Source organism: Zonotrichia albicollis, chromosome Z (assembly GCF_047830755.1).
Source record: "Zonotrichia albicollis isolate bZonAlb1 chromosome Z, bZonAlb1.hap1, whole genome shotgun sequence".
NCBI classification, from domain to species: Eukaryota; Metazoa; Chordata; class Aves; order Passeriformes; family Passerellidae; genus Zonotrichia; species Zonotrichia albicollis.
Genome location: NC_133860.1, coordinates 68,443,986 through 68,467,793, shown reverse-complemented (window position 1 = coordinate 68,467,793; position 23,808 = coordinate 68,443,986). Strand labels below are relative to the sequence as shown.

The 23,808-nt window shown below is 36.8% G+C and overlaps 1 long non-coding RNA gene across 1 annotated transcript; it reads left to right on the top strand.

The window, feature by feature from the left end:
- Positions 1–13,495: 13,495 nt before the first annotated feature.
- On the top strand, positions 13,496–23,456 carry LOC141727155 (uncharacterized). Its single transcript, XR_012578201.1, has 3 exons — positions 13,496–13,997; positions 19,375–19,534; positions 23,268–23,456. It is a non-coding gene; the product is annotated as an uncharacterized LOC141727155 (long non-coding RNA).
- Positions 23,457–23,808: the final 352 nt, after the last annotated feature.

Genomic DNA, 23,808 nt, shown 5'->3' with positions numbered 1-23,808 from the left:
TTGCAGAAATTGTGTGCTCAGGTACCCCAAAGCAATGCTCAGGCCCTTGCAGTGCATGGCTGCTCTTCTTCTGTTGTCTCCACTTTATTCCTAAGGATGGCAGTGGACAAAATAAAATCCTGCTTTGTGAACACAAAACCTGTGGAGAACTCAGATATAACTCTACCATCTGGGACAAGCTATCTGCGTACAGGCTAGAAGGCAAGAGAGCACCCTGAGTTCAAAGGGAAGGCGAGAAAATGAAAGCTAACTATGCCTGTGCATACAGAAGACAAGTAAAGGATATGTTCTGGAAGGTCCTTGGGGTTTATAATTTTCTATCTGCAGTCCTCTAGCATATGAATAGTCAGTGGGATCCCTTTCATTTGTTTCAGTGTGTATAAGGGCTATATTTCAGACCTCAAACTATATAAAACTACCCTTCAAAATTAGCCTGCAAAGAGTACCCTTCAAAATGATACATTAGGTAGGGGTCTATACTTGTAAACATGATAGGACTGCACATTTCTATGTACTTTTGAAGGTAAGACATTTGTCACTTTAAACAAGGGTCCACAAAAGGTGTGTTTTCACTCTAATTTTGCCCTTCCACAGTAACTCAAATCAAGTATCAATCATTTTAATAAAAATAATTTTTCGAACATTTCCCCTTATATCACCTTGCAGAGAGATGCACATAATTTCTGGTCAAATGTCATAAAGACAGTTTAAGCAGTTTGACATGTCAGAAACTTTGGAGGCAAAAAAAATCTACCTTGATTTTCTTATCCTGGTTGGACAACTATTAAGAAAAACGTTTGAGATTAAAAACTTGATATATTTTAAGATATTTTATATATATATATATATATATAATATATATATATTATATATATATATATTTATATATATATATATATATATTACATATATATATATATATTATATATATATAATATATATATATATATAATATATAATAAAGATATTTTTCTTTTTAATGTTGAAGCATATTGCAGAATGCTGAAAAAACTGGTAAAAAGTCTGTGATGGAACTTTCTAATGGCATCAACATCATCTCTCAGCAAGGTGGCCCTCTCAAAATGGCAGTATGACAATTATGATTATCACAGACAACACTCAAGTACATCAGTTTCCATGATACAGGAAAATATTTCTTTGTAGAGGCTTTCCTTCACTGAAAATTATTCTTGTTTAACTAAGAATTGTGGTGAAGAGGTCCTTCCTTTGCCAAACAAATTAGATCAATCCGATCCTAAGAAGACAAATTAAAAGTCATCATTTGCTGTGGGCTCCTCAGAAAACTCAAGGACGAGTTGTGATCCAGTGTTTGTAACATGAGAAAACAGACACTGAGTTGAGCATAAATGCTAAGGAATATGATTGTAAAAGTGACAATGAAGGTATCTGAATACTCTTCATGCAATTCACATCTATGCAAATATAGCTCTGCTGCTGACTGTAGAATCTCTCTATTTCTGAATAACCTTACAAAGAAGGTGTCACCTCATGAAGACAGGCTGAGAGATTGAGGGTGGTTCACTTGGAGGAAAGGAGGGCGCAGAGGTACTGCTGGGTAAAAGAGGCTACAAGAAAGCTGGAGACAGACTTGCATCTTTTGGTACCTAAGCAGAGGTTGCAAGTGTGGTGGAGAGGGACTTTTGACAAGAACATGTAGGGAGAGGACAAGGGACAGTGCTTTAAATTGAAAAAAACCAGATGTTCAGATGAGGTATGAGAAGGAAATTCTTCTTTGTGAGTGGTGGTGAGGCAATGGAACAGGTTGTCCAGAGAAGATGCGCCACCCCTCCCTGGAAATATTCAAGGCCAGTTTGTATGGGTTTTTGAGCAACCTGGTCTAGTGCAGTGTGTCCTTGCCCATGGCAGGGAGGTGGGAAGTAGATGATCTGTAAAACCCCTTCCAACCCAAGCCTTTCCATGATTCTGTGCAAATGCAGGAAACAGATATTGGAATTGATACAGTGGAAAGTAAAAATATTTTCTTAGGTGCTCCTAGCTAATCAGTAGCAGAAATAAAAGACTTTGAAGCTTCAGACTACTGATGTGTTCAAGAACTAGTTTCCCTGGTATTCAATTCTGTATGGCAGAATTTTCTGGCCAATTGTGACAATTTTCAAAATGAAGCACACTCTGCTTGATTTTAAATTAAATTAAATTTTAAATTTAAATTAAGACCCCCATATTTAAAATGTCTTTTTTCATATGACAATAAGATGAATCCTGATGCAACAACTTGCTCAGCTGACAAATTAATCAGGTGAGAGTCCTGCTCTGCTATGGCTGCAAAGTGGCTGTGGGTTAGAGCAACTGGCTTAGCCCTTGGGAGGCTGAATCCAGCTCCCTGCTTTGACCCAGGCTGCTTTGTCAACCAGGCAAGCTATAAAGGCTTGTTTTTTCTTCTTCATGTGAAGTTGAGATAAAGGCAGTCTCTTGCTTTGAAAAGGTGTTGTGAATAGAAGCTGTTTAATACTATAAGGCACAGAGTGTTTTCGTGTCTGCACATACATTCACACCTGCTCTAGACTGTTTCTGGCAAATTTGTAATGGGCTACATTTCCTATTTGCTGAGCTGCTACCTATAATTTTGAAAGAAACTTGCAGGTGTAATCCAAGTGACAGAGCTTTAATGATATTTAGTTCATACAACTATGTTAGTAAACCATTGATAACATTTTAGTTAAAATTAGTGGTGAAACAAGAAAACTATTTGTTTATATGTATGTGTATGTATTTTTATATATATATGTGAGAAAGAGGGGCTTGTAAGGAGAAAGAACACTTTTCTCCATATCTGTCCTACAAAGAAAAAAATCCAAAACAAAACAAAACCTTTGAGCAAATGACAAATAAAATCTTCAGAAACTGCACAGCAGAAGAAGTGAGGAAATTCCTCCTAACCCTGTTATTCTCTTTATATCCAGTGACCGTTTCTAGAAAAGAGTATTTTTCCTATGACTTCTGTATGAGGTTTTCACATTGTGTCAATGTTTTTTTTAATTCATGAAGATAATGGAAAAAAATAAATTATTATTCTTTCTATCACTAGCACTTTTTATTTTTAACCACAGGGTTCAAAAATAATTTTCTTTACTACAGACTTCCTTTACTTAAACATGTATAATGCATCATTGACTGGAAATCATCTGGCAAAAAAACTCTCCAACATTAAAATTCTACAACAGCAACCAGTGTATCATATAAATTATGGCCTACCAGTGTACTACACATTGAATTTCCTCTGTGTCCTTTACTGTGTTTCTTACTTCTACATGAAAAACAGATGATTTAAACACATGATTTGTATTATTTTGCTTAATGCAGTAATGAGCTGAGCAGATTAAACAGTATAAGGGACTGGATGGGGTAATGGATGTGTTTGTTGGTTTTCTGACAACAATTTCTCACCAAGAACTAAACTAAGGTTATGTAGGAGTCACAAATTTCATGAGCCTGCAGCACAAAATCATAGAGAAATGAGTCCATGTAGTCTCATTCCACACTCCCACGGCTGAATTGTTCCATATTAGACTGCTTACCAACACACTCCTGTCAATTTGGGAAAGATGATTCTCCAATTTTTATCGTTAGAGATGCATCAAGCTGCTCTGAAAACAATTACAGAAGAAAAACTGTTGTAGTAGCTGTTCCATGAATAGCTCACTGATATTTTGGCAGAGAATAGTGGATTAGTCTGGGGTTTTTTAATTCAGTCCTAGTGTTGTCTTGCTATTCTAATGCATTTGTTAAGATGATGAATAATCCTGGAAGTAAGTCTCTGTACTACAGCATTAAATTATAATACACTGATAACCTTCTTAGAGCTGGGAAAAGAAAATAAAAAGGAAGAAAAAAATGTTCCTTAAATTCAGCAAAACTGATCTTTACTCATTTACTCCGCCAGCTGCAGTTACAGACCATGTTATTCAGGTGAGCAACATTAACCCATTGTGATTGTGTGAGCACACCTGATTTCACAGTTCCCCAGCCTTTGCTGATAGCTTTGTTTTGGAGAGATGAAACTAGATAGACGATCATCTAAGAAACAAAAAAAAAAAAAAAAAAGAATCCCCAAAAAAGCTCCTCAGAAAACCAAAAGTGGTTTAAGACCATCCATTACCCTTGTTAACAGCCTCCTTGAACTAATAAAAACATTTGCTGGGGGGGTTTCCTCCATCATTTTAGCCTCTTCCTTTGCTCAGTCTGCCCCTTTTTCAATATCCTGCTACGTATTAGCCTGGAAAAGAAACAGAATTCCTTACATAAGAATTACCTGTAGAGTTCATGTTTGAAAGCCTCTTCCAGTTTCATTTATTTATAATGATTTTGGAAGAGCTAGAAATCATTGTTTTTTCACTGTTACTGAACTTCATAAACTTGTTGAGGAATCTAGCAGTATTTTGACATCAGGCAACTAAACTGCTGACTACTTTAGAAGAATTGTGGCAAAAAGATGTGGTTTGAAATGGGTTTATACATATTCATATATGCAGGAGAAGGAATAACTTAAGGATATTAACTTCTGTGCTCACTTGCACAGATATTTTGTATGCACATGCACCATACTGTACCTTGAGCCATCCATAGAATTTTTTTTAAGTTGTGCTGACAAATTCAGAGAAGTTATGCCCTTTTGGCTGTGCTTTACATTAAACAAAAGCCACCAATTTCCCAGATTATTTGGAGCATAGAGTCCCTACTTATTTGCAAGAGAGTCTTACAGAACTAGGTAATTTGAAATTATTTATAACTCAGATTGCATAGGATCATTCCTAAATCCCTACTGTTTTTTTAACATTGAAAGTTGCTGTCTCTACTAATTCACATTTCGTGTTGGTAGAGGTGTAAATTACCAGGATAAGATAATACTTCAGTGTAGTGACTCGAGTATTTTAAGTCAAACACAGTCAAATGCCTCCACAGATTTTTCTTTCAGGTCAACATTTGACACATGATTGAAGAAAGCATACAATGTTGCTCATTCCCTTTAAATAGACTATTTACTAAAATACATCCCTATACACTCCTATTTCATGGAATAGGATAATATTCCATGATATGAATATGAACTATATGCACCATGGCTTGATTTGATGCAAACCTTTGCTTATCAGCTGAATATCTTCTGATTTTGTCATTAACAAGTATTTGTCACTAAAATTCACTAAGTCTTTCTTAAGAATGATCAAGAGAATAATATTTTAAAGTAAAAGATTAAATTTAAATTTATTTTAAAAAATAAATCTTTTAAATCTTTTCAAATAAAATTTAAAAAAAAAGAAAACACAGGATGCACTTTAAAATAGGATAAACACAAATTTTCACACTTAAACATCACACAAATAGAGATGGAAGAAAAAGCTTCATCAGACAAATGCTTGTGGAAAAGAATCTAAAAAATTATGCTACATCAAAAATGTAATAGCAATTCAAAAATATTTGATACAATGAAAAAAACACAGTGATCAATGTAGTTCAAATAGACTGGAATACAGCATGTAATGGAAATAACACAATTTTACAATTTCATCAGCAATTGGGACATATATTCCAGAAACCTGAACTCCAATATCAAGTTTTGGTCATAGAATCACTGGAGAACTGCCTTAGGAGAGAAAGTATACAAGTCTGGAGGATAGAAGCTTTGGGAAGATTTAAAAACAGACTTGCTCAGAGAACCAGATGAAGGAAATGCAGGATTAAAACATCTAAGTGTATATATATAGTAGGTGTTTTTTACATAAAAGGGAATAGCCATCTACTTTCCACATTGAAGGTACAGGAATTATCATCCAACGTGACCCCAGTAATTTCCAGATGAGTCCAGTTTGTGCACATAAGTGAGTAGCACAAGAATCTCTGCATCAAGCTCCCTGGCATAACTTTGACTTTTCCCTGAGGCCAGCTTTCTGAAAAGAGCCAATATTAGAACGTAGACATTGTATTGTAATCTCTTAAGTAAGAAAATCAAACATATTATGCAATCATCACACTCTTACTGTATAGAGATAACCCCACAGGTCTTCTATCAACAGCAAAAATTATTTTTTCTTCCCAAAATGCAATTTCCCCGAACAATATTTGAGTTCAAGAAGAAAAGAAAAAATAAGGGGGATATTTTCTCATTTGACAGAATTTGAAGATGCTGTATTCACTGCTGGCCTTTTTTAAAGTGCAGCAGTGCATTTGCATAATACTTACAAGGTTTAACAATACCATTAGTGGCCAATAAACACACATTCCAGTTAAACTAATGATAAACTTACACTACACATTTTAATGCAATTTAAAAACGAAAGCTCTTCAATTCTAAAATGTGATACAGATCCCCAAAGCTCAGCAATATTTGTGTTTTAGGAAGGTAAAACCTCCCCAGTCCACTGTGAAAGCTCTGCTCTTTAGTGACTTTCAAAACCCTATTCATAAATACTGATTAGGCAGTATTTCACCATAGGGTACAGCATTACTAGCAGAGCTCCCTACCCAGGGCAAAAATGGAAATGTTAGTATAGTAAATCAGGCCAAATGTTCTGGTAATTCTATACATGAAAGATCATCTTTAATAAACAGATGTTAACTTGGGACTCAGCTCATTTTATTTCTAGTGTGCAAGCATCAAATGCCACAGACTGATTTAAGGTGGAAACCTATGAGCAAGGAGTGCATAATGTGATTGCATTTAAATGGGAAAAAAGCTTCAAGGCACAGACTGTTTGGAGTCCAGCTGGCTGACAGAACTGCAAAGGTACTGGATCCAAGAGACAATTTATTCTGCTAAATAATGGGTCACACGTTACCTGCCACGTTCCTGAAATTGCTGAAATTAACCACTTTTACAGCTTGTTATGAAAGGCTTCTGAACACCTGCAGAGTTCTTTGGCTGCTCTTTGGACTAGTGACTCATAATACCTGGTTAAGCAAAAACTGCATTTAATGCATAAGGACTTTTGTTTCAATTGTAGAATCATCACAGAAGTAGTGTAGCAATTAGGGACTTGATTAGCCAATGGCTTTGTTCTTCATAGAAGCATTAAATGCACAATTAACTGTTCTTTCAATTTTGTTTTAAATGCAGTATTTCATAAAAGAATCCAGCAAAATCCCCCCTAAACAACACAAACCCATATATCACCCATTATATTTGGGAGCAGTTACACTAACAGAGCAACTTCCCTGCCTCCATGACAGCTCTGCCTCAGGCAAACGCTTCAGCTTCCTTCTGTTCCTTTAAGAAGGAAGAATTCTTTAATGTTTGGCCATGCTGGAGCCTATAGTGTCCTTAGAGCTCACCAGGGGAAGGATAACATAACTCTGCAGTAACTTTGCAGGACAACTTTTACCTTGGCTTTATACCCAAGATGCGCATGTAGCAATTAATTACCACACTTTTTTTCCTTTCTAATAAGTTTCTTTTAAACAATGCCACTTCCACTGCTGGTTAACATGAGTTAACCATTGTATTAACCATGTATTGTTTCCAAAATATCATTCAAACCTGCAGGAAACACAACATGGGCCTTGAAAATTTATTATTATTTCACTTGCAGATTCATATCACGTGGTGTCATTTACCCTCCATGAGTTCAGGAAGATACCTTATATTAGCAGTGGGAAAACAATGTAAGTCTTCAGTGTGGTTGAGTTCACTCTTCCATTCTTGACTTTATAAAAGCTGTCTACCTTTTTTGTAAACATTACGTCTCATGCAGTAGGATTGGGAAAACAAGCTAGTTTTGATTGACCTGAAAAAATCTCTCCTTTAGCAAAACCCATCTCTGATTTAAGGGGAGAAGTTAGTTAGCCTGTATTTCCTCATGTTCAAGATCCTAGGCTCTACTTTAGGTTTTACACAATTTCTTGGCAGAAATCAACACTTTGCTACATTAGAGACTGTGCTAAAGGAAAAAACTCTCCTTTTTCTAGTGAATATTAAAATCCATGTGTGATCCCCAATTAGACTCTTTTGATCATGGAGTACTGCAAATCCTTGCTTCATACATGAAGCCACTTCAGCAATAACAGAGCTATAGATGAGAATGTTGGTTCCTAGACCTGTGATCAACATGCCTCACACTGAAAACAGCACAAGAAGAAAAATGTTGTGCCGAACATTTGTTCTTAGCTTGGCAAAGTGATTGCTTTTGCAACCTATGGTGTTTTCAATGCTAGCAAGTGTCTCATTATAACTCTCCAGAGAAGTGGAGCAGAAAAACAGCCTTCAAGAGAATCAAGAAATCAAGTTTATGTGGCTAAAGCTTCCTAAACATTACCAACTACAACAGATCATTCAATTTCTTTCAGGAATTCCATAGTACTGTGTTGTTGAGAAAATCAAATACACTGCATTCAATTACTCTGGGATTTTAGGATTTCCAGAATGCAGGAAATTCTACAGAGTGGTAACTGGAATGTCTTTCATGGAATATTCTTTTTTCTCCTGTGCATTCTCTACATTCCTGACATCATAATTATTAGATTATCAGAATAAACTTTGTTCCCTTTCTGAATGACACAAAAGCTAAAAGGACTTTTTTGCTCTAAATATAAGTTTTATTCTGTGTGTTGCCATGAGAAATTCCATGCTATTGTAACAGAACTAGTCATATAGCTCTTTGACTGGAAAACAACAACTGCAACTGCTGAAATTATCTCAATTCAATTTGTTATTTTTATTAATGGTTCAAAATAGGCTGTTGTGATGCAGAAAGAAAAAAATTCTCCTTCTTGCTTACAGATCTTCTCACTAGTGTTCCTGTCACAGTCTATAACTCCAACACTTTAGTTTATACTAAAGCATATATATAAAGCTCTATTTTCAAGGAGAATTTTCTCCTCTCCTGCTATGTAATTATACATACTGTATAAATCATATAAATCAGGAAAGAAGGTGTGGAGATGATGGGAAAAATAGTTACTTTCAGGAAAAAACTTAAATGCTTTGACTCAGTTTACCAGTGTGTTGCTTAAAATATTTGGCTTAGCAGTGGAGTCAGCACCTTGCTGGTTTTGCACCAACTTGGGAAACCTCAGCTTAAAGATAAGTTTATTGAAACCATATTGCAGTGTTACAGAATAGACAAATACCACTGCAAAACAAAAAAGTATATAAATTACTTTTATACTTTTTTATATAACTATTATGTGTTGACTGGCCCTTCACAAATTTGTAATGACATTTAATTCCTGTCTTCTTTCTGCCTATGATGGAGCACAGATTAATTAGTGACTTCTTAGACACCACCCAGAGTTGCATCTTTATCTCTCCAGTGTCAACACTAAATAAGTGAGGTGGAAATTGCTTTCAAGATTACATTCATGTTCCCTGATGGTTTGTTTAACAAATGCACAATCATATGTATAAAAGGGAGTCACATTTTACTGCAAAAAAGTATTTTGACAGAACTTAATCATGCCAATGTAGCAGTCTAGGGAGGCTATGAAAGTTAGTTAAGCCTCTTAGAACACAGAATTAGACTTTACAACACTTAGAAAACAAAAATAAATCATTATTTTTCATAGTACTGAAATACAGCTTATCTCATTTTAGCCCAAGGTTATTTTGCTTAATGTTATTTGCATTGTAACATAATGATCTTCTACAAAATTTGTTTTAATATAATTCTACCCAGACTTCACAATAAAGGACTAATTCCTAAATGCTTGATACCACTGCAAATTTCACAGGGCAGACAGCAACAACCTTGGTATTGCTTTTACTGTCATTTGGGTAAATTAACTGTGTAATGAGTCCTTGGTTGTCCTTAACCAAAACTTTGCTGGACAGGTTCATTTACAATGCTCAAACAGAATGACCTTCCAATCTGGCTTAGAGGCCCCTAGTTTGCTATAAATATGACCTGACATTTCCTTATGGGTGAAAAATTAGATTGTAGAAAGAATACAATAACATAATTCTATTTCAGGGTCTAAGTGAAAGTGGTGGTCAAACAGATTAAGATGTGAAATCCCTTTGTAAAATTAAATTATTTATAATATGATGCATACTCCTTGTTTTATCTGTCATATAATACAATTATTTCATACAGTATAGCAGCTGCATTCCTTGGTGCTGCTGACAAAACAAAAATAGCATCATTGCCAAGAAGGGGGTCAAGAGCTCTGGAGGGCAGTTATTCTGACTCCTAAAGTTTCATTTTTTAAAATAAAAACACTTGCAAATGTTGCTGGTTTTTATATTGGTATTTACTGATTAGTAAGTTTTTTCATCTATAACACTAATCAAAATCACCCAATTTTTATAAGTCTTTTAACAGTATTGATACATTAAATTACTACATGTTATCATGCTCTCCTCACCATTGTCAGCTGCCTTACCTCAGTTTCTAATACCTTACAATTTTTTGGCCACAGCCAACTGGAGGTCACAAAGAGACTAGGTGCAATTGTTTGAAAGTCTAAACATTCCATAAGTAACTCCTATTCCAAAGTTAAAATACCTAAACATCATCAACTAAGTTAGTGAATCTGTAGGATCAAAATCAGGAGTTCCACAAACGCATTTAAATTCTTTGGTTTTTTTAGTGTAATTGTTAAAATTCTTTTCATATTAGAACTTTTAGGTTATTTCTTCAACTACTCAAGTCTCCTGGAAAGTTCTACTCATCTGGCCACATACTTGAAATGCATGGTGAGATTACAGCAATTAATTCACCAAAGTTTATTTATAATGGAAATTTTCAATTTCAACCTTCAGTTATATAGTGCTATTTTAGTGTTTAAGTTTCTTTTTGTAATGTTTGAGCTTTTGCAAAGCTTCTTTGCAAGAAAGCAGAAGGAAAAAAAAAACGTTAATCAAGAGGAAATTATATGGATTTCCAGAAACTCACATTTTATTCCACTGATTCAGGATTAAAACAGAGAAAAGTCTGACAACTGTATTCTCCTAAATGGCTGTGTAGGCCTTTTAGTGAAGTAATGTACACACACAAACAACAAAGAAAAAGAAACATAACTCCTGTACCTGTTATGAAATAAGGCACTAAAACAGGCCATCTTTTATCAGCCCAGCAGTACTTCGCAATTAAGGCACTACTCACACAGCATTTCTGCAATTCCAACAATAAACTCCTCTAAGAAAATGAAGTTTCTCTCTTCTACACCCTGGAACATTTTGAATTTAAAATTATTTATTTTATGGAGCACCTCCATGTTGTCATTCTGGCCCAGATATCACCTTTCTTTATACTGTTTTAATTAAATGAGCAAATAGTTTTTAACTCTGAAAAAAAAAAAAAAACTTCTGACCAATGTTTGTTTAATCTCAGCTAGGCACATAATATTCTGTGCTCTAATCTAAAATGTTGCATCTGTATTTGGTCAACACTGCTGCCAAGACCTTGTGTTCTAATCTAAAATGTTACATCTGTATTTGATCAACACTTCTGCCAAGATCTTTTAGTAACTCTGTAAATATTATCTTTCTTTGTGCAATGAATTTTCAAAAAAATTTTTTTTCTAGTTTCATGCCGTTCTAACCTACTGCCAAATTGTATTTTTCCATCAGTCTTTGGATCTGCCAAATCAATAATTTTCTCAAGATAGTACTTAATTAATTGTCCAGGGTAGCAGATTTTCTTAGTAGGGGTTCAGTTTTCAAACCCATTAAAAGATGCTCCTGTCTGTATCATGATCACACAAAACTTCTCTTAATCCCCACTTCATACTGTTGTGGCACGAGACTGAATCTTCCTGTGTGGCAGAAAACACTGAGTTGCAAAAGCTCTGCATTTTATAGGAGTTGCTCAGCAAACAGAGATTCCCAAGGCCAGATGTGAAGTAAACTGCTACAAGCAGAACACCAAAGGACCATTTGAAAAATGGGAAATTCTATTATTTATCACCATGACTCAGACATTTGAGATTAGGTCCTTAGTCTATCTAGACAAGTTAATACTGTTGCAGGTTAGTAGCTCACCTGCGTACATAAAATATGTTTGTGAGGTCACAGAGCACTAAACATTTTTCTCTTCTCTTATTCTAGCTGTAAAACACAGCCTGTAACATGCCTCCAGTGTCACTCTGCTCAGAAAGGTGAAGGCAACACCAAATCATACAGATCCTCCACTTCTTGCTCCACCACACCCCCATTTCCCCCCCCATCCAAAAAAAAACCCCAAAAAACAAACACTCACACCTTGAAGTAGTGCTGAACTGCCCAGGAGCAGAGGGACATTGTTATTTCGTGGTCAATAAGCTCTGCAGCTCAATCGAATTACATTCACAAAACTGTGCTATCTTGACTTCAGACTTCAAGTTACTTCTGTTGATACCACACTTCATTTTCTCCCCATCATGGCCTGATCTGAACATAGCATAAGTATAATTTTGGGAAGAGCTTTTGGTATATTATTAAGTACATAAAGATCATTCAGTTGCTTAGGTAAAGTTTTTATAAGTAAATCTGCATCACTTGTCCCTAAAATAACAGCATTTAGCCATCTGTGCAATTTGAAGGTTTCTTAGCAACTTCATCATACCTCAAAGGAGGCAATTTTTCTTTTCCAAGGAAAGCCAGGTCAAATACGTAAAAATCAATTAAAAAACAAAGGAATAAAACATTCTCAGTGCCTCTAGAACTTAAACAAGCAAATCCCCTAAACAGACAAAAAGAATCCAGGAACTACTTCTATAGTAACTATATTATATTCCAGTATGTGGTTCCCACAAAGATTTAGCCAAGTAGAAAAGAAAGGGGAAAATATCTCTGACCTTCATTTCAATATTTGCAAATCAACAGGGCATCTCAGTCAGTTATAACACATCTAAATTACATTTTTATGGAGAACCTGAATTAATTGAAAGCAACTTAATTAAAGCTAGGCTTTTTTATAGTGAACCGAAATGCAGTAAGTGCATGTCCTGGAGCAAATTATGGTGTCGCCCTATCTCCATTTCAGCTGCATATTCAAAGACAGCACAAAGCCAGAACATTAATAAGGCACAAGAACATTTAAGGAGTGCTGGTAGAACATGGAGTCCCTGGATCAGTGTTGTTTTTCTTTATTCTCCTTTTCATCCAATTAGCAGGAAACTGTAGAGGTTTTACAATTACACCTGTCACCAGCTTCATACATACTCATGTTTTGTTTCTTTCTAACACTAGATAACCTACTTTGGTTAGGATAATTACTGCTGAAATAGGAAAAATATTCCATCAAAGCAGGTTCATCTTCAGCAGATGTATACAAATACTCCGTTTTTGGAAAGACATACACAATTCCTTATTGTCGCGGTTTAACATAACTTGATTTTTAGTTGAAAAGAAAATCCAGCAGATCCGGAGGTGATTCTCTGTGAGGACTGTTAACAGCTTCTTCCAAATCCAACTGAACCAATCAGCTAGCTGGTTTTGAATACTGACACCCTGTTAAACCACTTAAGAAAGCTGAACATGCCTCTGTGAAATCACATTTAAAACCAAACAAACCTTAGGAGGAGCTCTCTCGATCCCGGCCTCTGAACAGCTGACCGGACGCAGAGCGGGCCCGGCTCGCTCCCCGCGCGGCCCAGAGGCTCAGCCCGCGGCACGGCGGGCCAGGCCGGGTCTGCTCAGCTTCGGGGAGAACCGAGCCGGGCCCCGCTCCGGCCGTGAGCTGCCCAGCCATCCTGCTGGCACCGTGGAAAATCATGTAGCCAAGAGCGGAGGCAGCCCTGCAGCCCCACGCAGAAAGCAACTCCGTGGCTGGAATTGAACGTGGCAGGGGCCAGAAAACAGCCATGCAGGCAGAGCAGCCACTGCCCGGCAGAGATCACATCACCATCCGCAGGTCTGGGTGAGATATTAACTCAGTGCACAGATGGAACTTACAGACATCAATCCGCTCTCAAGTAAGAGAAAAAGAAAAGGTGAAGACACATAAAGAAAACAACATGGAGACACCAAGGTCACTGAAGGAGGAGTCAAATCCCAGATGGGACAAGAATGAGGAGATGCCTTAGTCTTGGGGTGCAATTCTCTTGTAAGTCTATGGTGAAGATAAAATTGATGCATCAGACTTATTTTTTCCCCTGTGTTATGAATTAGAAGCCTGACTAGGCCAATATTCAAGCAGCAATCAATTTATTATTTAATATGGTAAAGTATGAGCAATACAGTGCTGGGTACAGTGGGGGAAGTTGTCCCTCCAACTGCACAATGATAATTGATGGTTACAGGTATTTATAGGGGTACTCATCAGGGGTTTTTTTCAACAGTTTCTATTTCCAATTTTTACTCATCAGCAGTTTTTATTCCAGATTATTACATCACAATTCTATACACTATTGTGATTTTAATTTCTCAGGATGTATTTTCAAAGGAGTATCCCCAGATGATGGTGGTCCAGTTTCCGAAAGAAGAATGACGAATCCCGTCTGGTGGAGTCCAGCTCCCCAGATGTGTGTCCGCCTTTTTAATTGCAGAGACTATAAATCTCATAACAGTGATGTCCAGCTTCCCTGTGGTTGAAACCATAAACCCTTGAGGTGATGTTCATCTTCCTTTCTCAAGCTGTTTTTCTCTGCTTCAATAAGGCGTGAGATAAGCATATTTCCTTTATATATATTCCAAAGCTATAGTTTCAAGGATACAAGTAATACTCTAAAATTATACTTCAAAAGGTTATTATTGCAGAGCTTTTTATGGATTAAATGCAGGCAAAAAGCAACATCTTTAACACTTTAATTCCAATGCTCCTAAATCAACTAGGGTTAATTTGCAAACAAAAGATAGGTTCAAAGGCCTTTTTCCATGCTTTATTCTCCTCAGTTATTACTAGAATTCACAGCTCTCCCATTGTTGGGGTCTACACATTTAGTATTCACAACTACACACATCGCCTGTTTATACCTGACATGAAACACAACTTTGTATTTCACACCTGTAACTCATGGAATGCATTGGGGGGATGTAGCGTTCTAACTAAAGCCGTGAGCAGAGGCATCCATGTTGCAGCAAGCAGATGTTGAAGTAGATGTGATTCAATGAGAAGCTTGAACAGAGAAAGATGAGAAGCTTGGTCCCAGGGATGAAGAAGAAAACCTCTGTTCCCAGAGATAAAAGAAGATAACTTTGTTTCTATACTAGAACAGTTTATCTTTAAAATTGCACCCCAATAAATTGAAATGACCCATGGGTGGTAGTTGTGGGAAGACAATCAAACCATGTGAGGAACTTCACGATTGCAGATTTCTCAGCTCCTGCTAGTTATTAAAATTAAAACAATAAGAGAACTGTTTCTCATAGAAAGGTCTCCATGGCATGGAAGGAGAGACTCTTCTCCCTAAGTGAGCTGAAGAGAGATTATTTTAGAAGTGGTCAAATGACTGAAAAAACCAAATTTAGTCTCTTTACGTTGTCAGTGGGAAAAGAAAGAGGAGCTGGGGGAAGGAGATTGTTGCTCCTGTTGGAAAGACAACTGAACTTTAGAATCAAACCTATTGAGCACTGTACTTTTAAAAATTAAATCCAGCATTGGTTTTAGCTCACTTTGTAAAGAAAAGACCAGCCTCATGTACACATTTTTGTTGTGGTTTAATTGTTTTTATACTGCTGCTGCTCTAAGACAGAAATTTACCAGAAGTAACCCAGGGCACTAATCATTGTCACCACTCATCCCGTACCAGAAGGGGACAAGTGGCCCTCAAAATCCTCAAGGACCCCAAATGGCACTGTCACAGTCATGATGCCAAAGTTATGCTAAACCAGTGCCAGATAAGGAAAGGCAGTAATCACCCCTGTGGATTAAAAGGTGCATAGAAGCCATCACTGCAGAGCATGGGATAGGTTTCAGCAGTTAATGCTGAGCAAACCCAGTTGTTTTTTCACAGCCCCAATAAAATAGAATGAGGAGATTGTGGCATTTCCATGTGTAATTTTTTCTCATATGCAGGTAGAAGTATTTGCAATGTGACTGTGCTCTCTGATACTGGCTGGAGTTCTGCTGCAAGGTTTCAGTTCTTTAGCAAACCTTTGGGGTGACTGAACACAGTGTATGTAGATTTTTTGCTTAACCTTCTATTTTTAAAAACCTTCTTAAAACCTTGGTGTTGAAACTATTAAATGAAACTATCCAATCTCCCAAAATACCTTACTTCAAAGATATAAGGTATTAAACTTCAAAGGTTTTAATGTATGTCTGTAATCAATCTAAATAATGACATTGTACACGATTTTCCATTCTGATTGAAATTAGCACAAAATTTAAAAAATGGGTTTAGTATTAAAGCTGTGGGGCAACTCCATATTTTAGTGTAGGCTGTCATTTGTAAAGGCTAAATAGTCATTAGCACAGTGACAGAATAATAATTAAATTAGATTGCCTCCTTGCATTATAGCAGAAAAGAAAAAGCCATAGCATCATTTTGCTTAATCTCTTTACCTTAGCAAAGGTCAATTTCAACTCATTTTCATGGTTTTATTTTTACTTTAGGTCAACAGTCTCATGGATTTAAAACAAAGCCAGAGCAGTTAATTAACATTTGCTGATTGAATAAAAAGTTACTAAAAAAAATCCTTTGTGAATAACCAATACAGTTCTGCAGAATTTGGTGCTTATAATACTCATATCGTATAAACAAGAATTCTTGCTAGAAATGTGAAATTACAAGTCAATAAATTGTGCATCTCGGTCATATGCAAAAAGCATATAGTTTAGATTACATAAGGTAGTTGAACTCTAATGACAAGAGATAGAATGAATATTAACAGGTCTTTTTGTCAGGTAATAAATATAAAAACCTGAATAAAAAAAAAATATATATGCTAATAAGGATAAAAAGGGGCAAAAAAAAGGTAAGATTTTACATTTGCTGCCTCAAATGAGTGCATACAATTTTAAAAATGGTATTAGGAAATGAAAATTCACAAGTTCAAGGGATTGTAGTTAATTTATATGAACTAGTGTGTATGTGATCAAAAATCTACAAAATTCGGAAAGTTTAGTCACCTCCTTTCAAAACTCTTTCAAAATATTGACTGAAATTACCACTAAACATTTTAAAATGTTACAAAATGTAAAAAATATTTATAAAGTATTGAAAATAGATCAAATTTTAGTCCATTGAAAAGTAATTGAATCCTAAACCTAACACTGATGGAAAATTCTTTTTATCATGTGTTTTTATCATATTTTTTTGTAAGGAAGATATTTTGTCAAATCTCAGGCATTCATTTTTCAGCTCTGATTTGGTGCCAAGGTTAGGTGCAAATGCTAAGGATAAAAGCATATTTTACCTCCTCAGGCTAATACTCCTCTGAATCTCCATGACAACAGGTACATCTGTATTTATAGTTTTACTAGCTTCTTTTCATTTCAGCAATTCCATGGAAAGTTACCGGTTCTGTGACAAACTGCCACCTGTTGTGAGTGGCTGCATGGTTCTGACCTGCTGGCATGGGTTAAAGCACCACAAATTCAAAGTCTCTCTTCAGAAACTAACACCAAGTCCCTGAATTATTGCTCACAGGTAGCACAAGTATCTGATTGTTATTTAACTCAGGCTCCTGACAGGAAGAGCTGAACTAAAACTTTATCACAAAACAGAAAGAGAATACCTTGTAAATATTCTGGTAAATCCTTGTGACAACCTAAAAACTTGTCAGACCCTTCTTCTGACATGTATGACGCCCTTATCACATGCAAACTATCTTTACATGACTGAAACTACGTGCAAGTGACTGCATGGCAGTGGTAAGCATTGCAAGGAAGAAAAGAAGGGTGAGAAGTCAAGCTGAACAACTTTTGTAATAGAATGCCAAAAGTAAATTAACAAGATGAAAAAGTCTGAGTAACAGGCAGAGTGAAGGCATTTTAAAAAATCCTGCCTTATCCTCCCCCTTTTTTTTTTTTTTAATCTGCTATGTGGCAGTAGTAAGAGTTTCCTTCTTTTAAACTGAGCAATGTACATAATAAAGAGAAGCAATATTATGGGAAGAAAATAGTGCGTTTTACCTGACTCTGGCTGAGTGTGAGGAAAATAACTGCTTGTAGACTTGTAGGCAAAACCTTTCCCAAACCCAGGTACTGTTAAAATAGGAAACAGAGACTTCAGTTACACAGGCTCTTATGTGAATTTGGCCTGGAGAACTCACACCCACCTACCCTGGAAGCCTGCATTCCCTTCCAGATGCTTCCCCAACTCTGATGCACCTCTCCTCTTGAGCAGCCTTTTGCTCCTGCTCACTACCCTGCCTTTCTGTTTGACAGATATCTCTGGCTGTATTGCAAGCTACAAAACAGCAGCAGCATTTAAGTAATTTTTCATCCTGCTCTGGTATTTTGGATCATTAAGACAAGTCTCTGTGGACACACTGTTTAGAACAAGTGCTTCAGCAACATATTTACAAGATGCTTACATTTTTTTCAGCTAAAACTGTTTCTTCTGCTCTCTTTCCTGCCTCAAAGGAACTATCAGTCAGACAAGAGTTCATTTTTTGCATACAAATTATTAACAAGATGCAGTGGCATTAGGCAAACCATTTGCCAAGTAATTAAATAACCTACCTCAGAAAATAAGGGGAAAAATAAAGTGAAAATTTCCAGATGGTAAAAAATTTTTACTTCAGTCATTAAAATTAAAAGGCAAATTAGGACTATGTGTGCAAGCAAATTTAGTATATTAATTTAAATTACTAGACAGATATAATTTAGTCAGGATACTCTGAAAATATCATCTTGTGTTTCTTTCTCAACCAAGATGAGTGTCACTAGCACTAAAATCTCCTTCTCAAAGTGGTGCTCTGTATAAATCTCCTCTAGCAAAGACAGTCAGACAGTCTGACTTAACAACACAATATTTGGAGCAAATTTTCTTTCTTTTTGAAATTCAAGCCACCTTAACAGCTTTCAAATCAGAAACTTTGTTAGTCTCAGACATCAAAATCATTAGCCACCTAGGAAATCTAGATAAATGAAAGAAAGAATTAGGGATTACTTTGATATTGTTTGCTGCAGTTGTCTTTACCTCTGACTGCTGTGAAACTGAGACACCAGTTTGTTGCCTTTACGAAAAGACTGCAACAGACTCCTGAAGGGTGTATTTTCCCATGTGCTTAGTTGTACTCATACCCTAATGATCCTCAAATATTAAGAAACTGCATTAAGTCTCTGTGTGATTGGTGAACTTATTTTCAGAGGGGTTTAACTTCCATATAGGCTCTTAAATAAACAGGCCAGACTAAAAGTATTGAAGTATTTTCCTTCTTTGTGTCCCCATAGGCACTGCTGTGCTGGAAGTGCCTTGATAAAACAGCTGACTGATTCCTGCTATGTAGCAACTGGAATATTTGGGAACTACATCCAGGGCAATCTCACTAGTTACCCTGCAAATGAATTCTTGGCACATCCTGTTTTTCAGGGTACAGCTGAAAGTGTACATGGAGCAGCTTCTTCTAATGCAGCATAGCTGCATGGAAATAGCCTCTACACTGTGCCCAGGAGCTGTCCTGAGGCCCCTGCAAAGCAAACTCATGGGGATGAAGGTTTCCCAGGAAAGAGGAACTGTGTGTGCTACACGGGTAAGCAGATAATGCAGGCAGGATGTCCTAAGGCTGAGTCTGAGACCCTTGAAGGCAACATGACCAAGAACATTTCCAGGCGTCTTGAGAGCACCGAACTTCCTGCAGTCCCTAAGAGGCAAATGTAAATACAAACAACTCGTGTACGACACTGAGAGACGTGCCTTTCTCCTGCTGAAAAAAGGCAGTCCCTTGATTTCCATAAAATATTCTGTATGTTTCATTTTCTAATCTCTAAATCTCTCATCAGTGTAGCCCCTGACAGTAGGTATCAGCATGTTCAGCAATATCATGGAAAGCTTATTAGTTCTTTGTTTCTTAGTCTTTAAAACTGCATGGTAAAAGAAACACATCTTCAAAGTCCCCTGTTCCACTTCTTGCATCTACAAATACTGCAGGAAAAGTATTTATTGTGAAATTCCCCTCAAAAGGCACACCTGGTTTAGTGACAGGGACCTCTAAGTTGATTTTCTGTGCTCACAGACCTGAAAACCTAACTACTCTGTCAGTATTAGTACTAGGGATAACATTTTAAAATCTTGGTTATGGAGATTTAAATATCCCTTGGGTTTTGTTTAAGGCAGTAACATCAGAATGTCTAGAGCATTCATTTTTACAAAGTACTGCTTGTTTATGTTACGCATTGAGAAGGAGCATATACAGTAGATATGATTACTGAGCCAGAACTTAGAAATCTAAGTATTATCCTAGCTCTGCCATAATTTACTATGTAATTCTTGAACTATCTCTTCATCGTCCCAAACTTCTGTTTCCTTCCTTGTTATTGCTGCAATTATTTAGAACACAGTATCTCACATGGCAAACACTCTCTCATGCAGAAAGAGATACGACCTGAAGTACAACATCTAAATACAGATTGTTTAAACTGTACAGATGCTGATGTAAATAAGAAACATTCCCATAAATATTTCCTTTTTGCCAAAAAGAAGTGCAGATTTCTTGTTTATTCCAGTAATGTTAATTATTGCTGAATGTAGTCAAGAGTACAAGGAGAAATGCTTTTTATTTGCATATCATGCAAATCAGCTCTTTCATTTGAAGCCATCTGTTTTTACATTCCAGATGTGAATCCCCACAGCAGGTCACAGATAACTCTCCTTCATCCCACAAACAAAAAAGCAGATTATAAGTGTTTTAGTTTGGCTATGGGATGCTTTTTGCACACTGCTTATACCGCAAACTGTTCTCGAACATCCTTCCTCGGGCAATTTACTCATAACATATGCTTGTTAATGGAAACTTGACTTTTATTAAAAAAATATATAAATGTTCCAATCCAAAAATAAAACTATGTACTTTCACCCTGCAGGCAAAAGTATTCCATTCTTGACTTCCAAAATAGCAATGGCATCTGGAAAATCCCTTTGAGAGAGCCGCACTCATCTAACTTCAAAAGGGAGGAACTGAGGTGTAGTATAGACCCTCAACACCTGTCTTCTTTGCTCACAGCAGCTGAGACATCAGCACTGGAAGATAAATCAGCTTGCACTGACCTGCCCTTTGGACAGCTCACCTGTACCTGCAGTACTACCCAGGCACTGCAGTGTAGATATAATCTTGTCAATAACACCTTAATGTCTCCACTGAATGTTGCGCTTAGGCTTTAAATATAATTTCGTGCAAATTGAAGAAATGATTCAGAAATAATAATAATGTCTGTTATAGAAAACTGACGTGCTTTACTGACATATTAAGAAAGGGATTATTGTCTTACTGTAGACACTTTATTCCACTTTATTCCTGTGTCTGTACAGGAAGGATAATAACCTACACAAATATAAATCAGTTTTAGATGCCTATAAATGCCCTTATTTCCCAAGCCATGGGAACTTCTTTGTTTTCAAAAAATAATTTCTTATGGGCTTAAAACTGTAGTAAAAAGACCAGATTTGTTGATTCTAACTTACTGGGGAAAAAACTCACAAATCCCTCCTAAACATACTAAACCCCACCAGAACCCCCAAAATTAAAGGAGAAGGACAAATCTGCATTATTTCCTAACATTTTAAATGAAGAATCACTGTCAGGATTTGCATTAGTTCTACTCATACTAGATAGCTCTACTCATACTACAAAATACTGTTTTTGTAAGGATAACTATAAACTATTATAAAATTTCTCCCATATACAACAGTTTACCTTCTGGGCTAAGAAATCAATTTTCTTTCACCCTATTAGCTATTATCCCTATTCCCAGCTTTCTTAGAAGAATATAAGATTTAAAAAAAATAAAAAGATAGCGTAAGTCTCCTTCACTCTTCCCAAGTGTTTCTCCAGGAAACATCACAAAAGAGGATATTTTATGCAAGTTTATTTGTTTTCTCTGTATTATCAGCTAGTGGGTAGGCCCAGATTTGAATAATTTCAAGCAAGAATGCTGAAATCCAAGAACATGTAATCCTAAGCACCAAGTACTTGTTTTATGCTCTTTGACCCTAGTGCCCCAATCTGTGCATTGCAAGCTCACACACACAGGCATTTGAGTAAATCCCAGTTAGATCAGATTAAATCTAGCAAGTGGATTTGACAACTGAACAAGGATACTGATCCTGATTCTGCTTGCTACTGTAGTTTAGCCCTTCTTCAGCAGCCCACCCAGGCTCTGCTCTGTCCCATGCCCCTCATGGCTGTCACGACCAAGGGTTGCTGCAGAGCGCTGGGTTTACAGCACAGCCTGATCAGCACATGGTGAAACGTGCCATGCCAGCTACACAAAGGCTACAGAAAAGCCTAAAGCGGCTGTGGGAACAAACACAGTCTCAGCAATCCTCGGGCTCACACTGTTTTTATTTCCCTAAGAGCCTATGGCCCTTGCTGTCCCAGACAAACAGCTGTGAGCTGGCAGTGGCCCCTGCGCACCTGTCCTCACGGGGCTGGTCTGTGTTGCTCAGCCTCTCCCTGCATTCTGCAGCTTTGTTAGCCGGCACAGATAAACTGCCCTGCTCCTCAGAATGCCGACTGGTGCTGGCCCCTGCTCGCCTTCATCCCCAGTGCAGCTGCTGCGCACCTGAGGGGTTTGTGAACAGCATTATCAAACACAGCCCCTACCTTGCACCAGCTCTTCTCCTTTGCTTTTTTGGTCATATTGGCCTTGCCTAAAGCTTTGCTAAAGTCCTAATATGTGCATAAAATGCTGCTTTCCTACTGATCTGTGATGAAAATGCAGCTTGCCACACTCCATCTCAAGCAAGGCAGTGACTGAGTCATTGGCCCCAAACCACTGATCTATCTTTCACCAAGGCATTTGTGTCATTAGCCTGACACACGGTTTCAGAATGTAAAAATGTCTACAGCCTTCTGACTTAGATATTTTGTTGTTTAAAAACAAAGATCAGAAAATATCAAAACCTTGAGCTTACAGAAAAACAGAACACACTGTTACACCTTTATTTGGAGTGATATTGACATTTCTAGAATGCCTCAAGCTGCTACCAGTCTGCAGATTTATAAAGCAAATCAGGATTAGAAATTCCTGTGTTTATGCAAAGCTGTTCATTTAACACTGCCACAGAAAACAAATGTCAGATCTTTAGGCAGGTATAAACTATGTTTTCTTCAGCTTCTAGGAAAAAAAATCACATGTCTGAAGATTTTATCTTCCTTTCTCTCCTAAACTCCTGCCTTTCAATTTATATTATTGAGCAATGCAATCTAAGAAGTTCATATTTTTTTATTATACATTTATTTTATTCCTATCTCCTTTAATTTTTAGAGTGCGAAGAGTATCCACCTGGCAGAGAATACAGATATGAAGTATGTATATCTACCTTTCAGTGTTTGTAGAGGTAAATTACGTCTCTCAATACATGATAGAAATGTCATCCTGTTGCTTCATTCCCAGAAAAGTTTCCTTCAGTTTCTCTAGAAGCAGTTTTGCCAGAGCAGACACTGGATTAAAAGTGGAGAAAAATATCTGCTCCGTATAAATTAGTTGTAATCTGTTAGTGTCACAAGAACTGGTGACCCAGGCAGTGATTCCAGATCATGTGTTTCCCTTGAAACCCTGGGACATTTAATGCTTTCATTAGAAACTTTCTACAGAAAGTATATTATCTAATTCCAAGTCAATATAGAAAAGCACACAAAATACAAGTCATTCATCAAAATCTAATATGTGGATAAAAAGAAATCCTTCCCTTCTGAGTCTTATTTCTGAAGGTTCTGAATACTAGTGATGACACACAAGTACTACATCACACAGACGAAATCAGAAGTGGGACTTTCAGTACAGCTTTCTTGCATGTGGATAACCA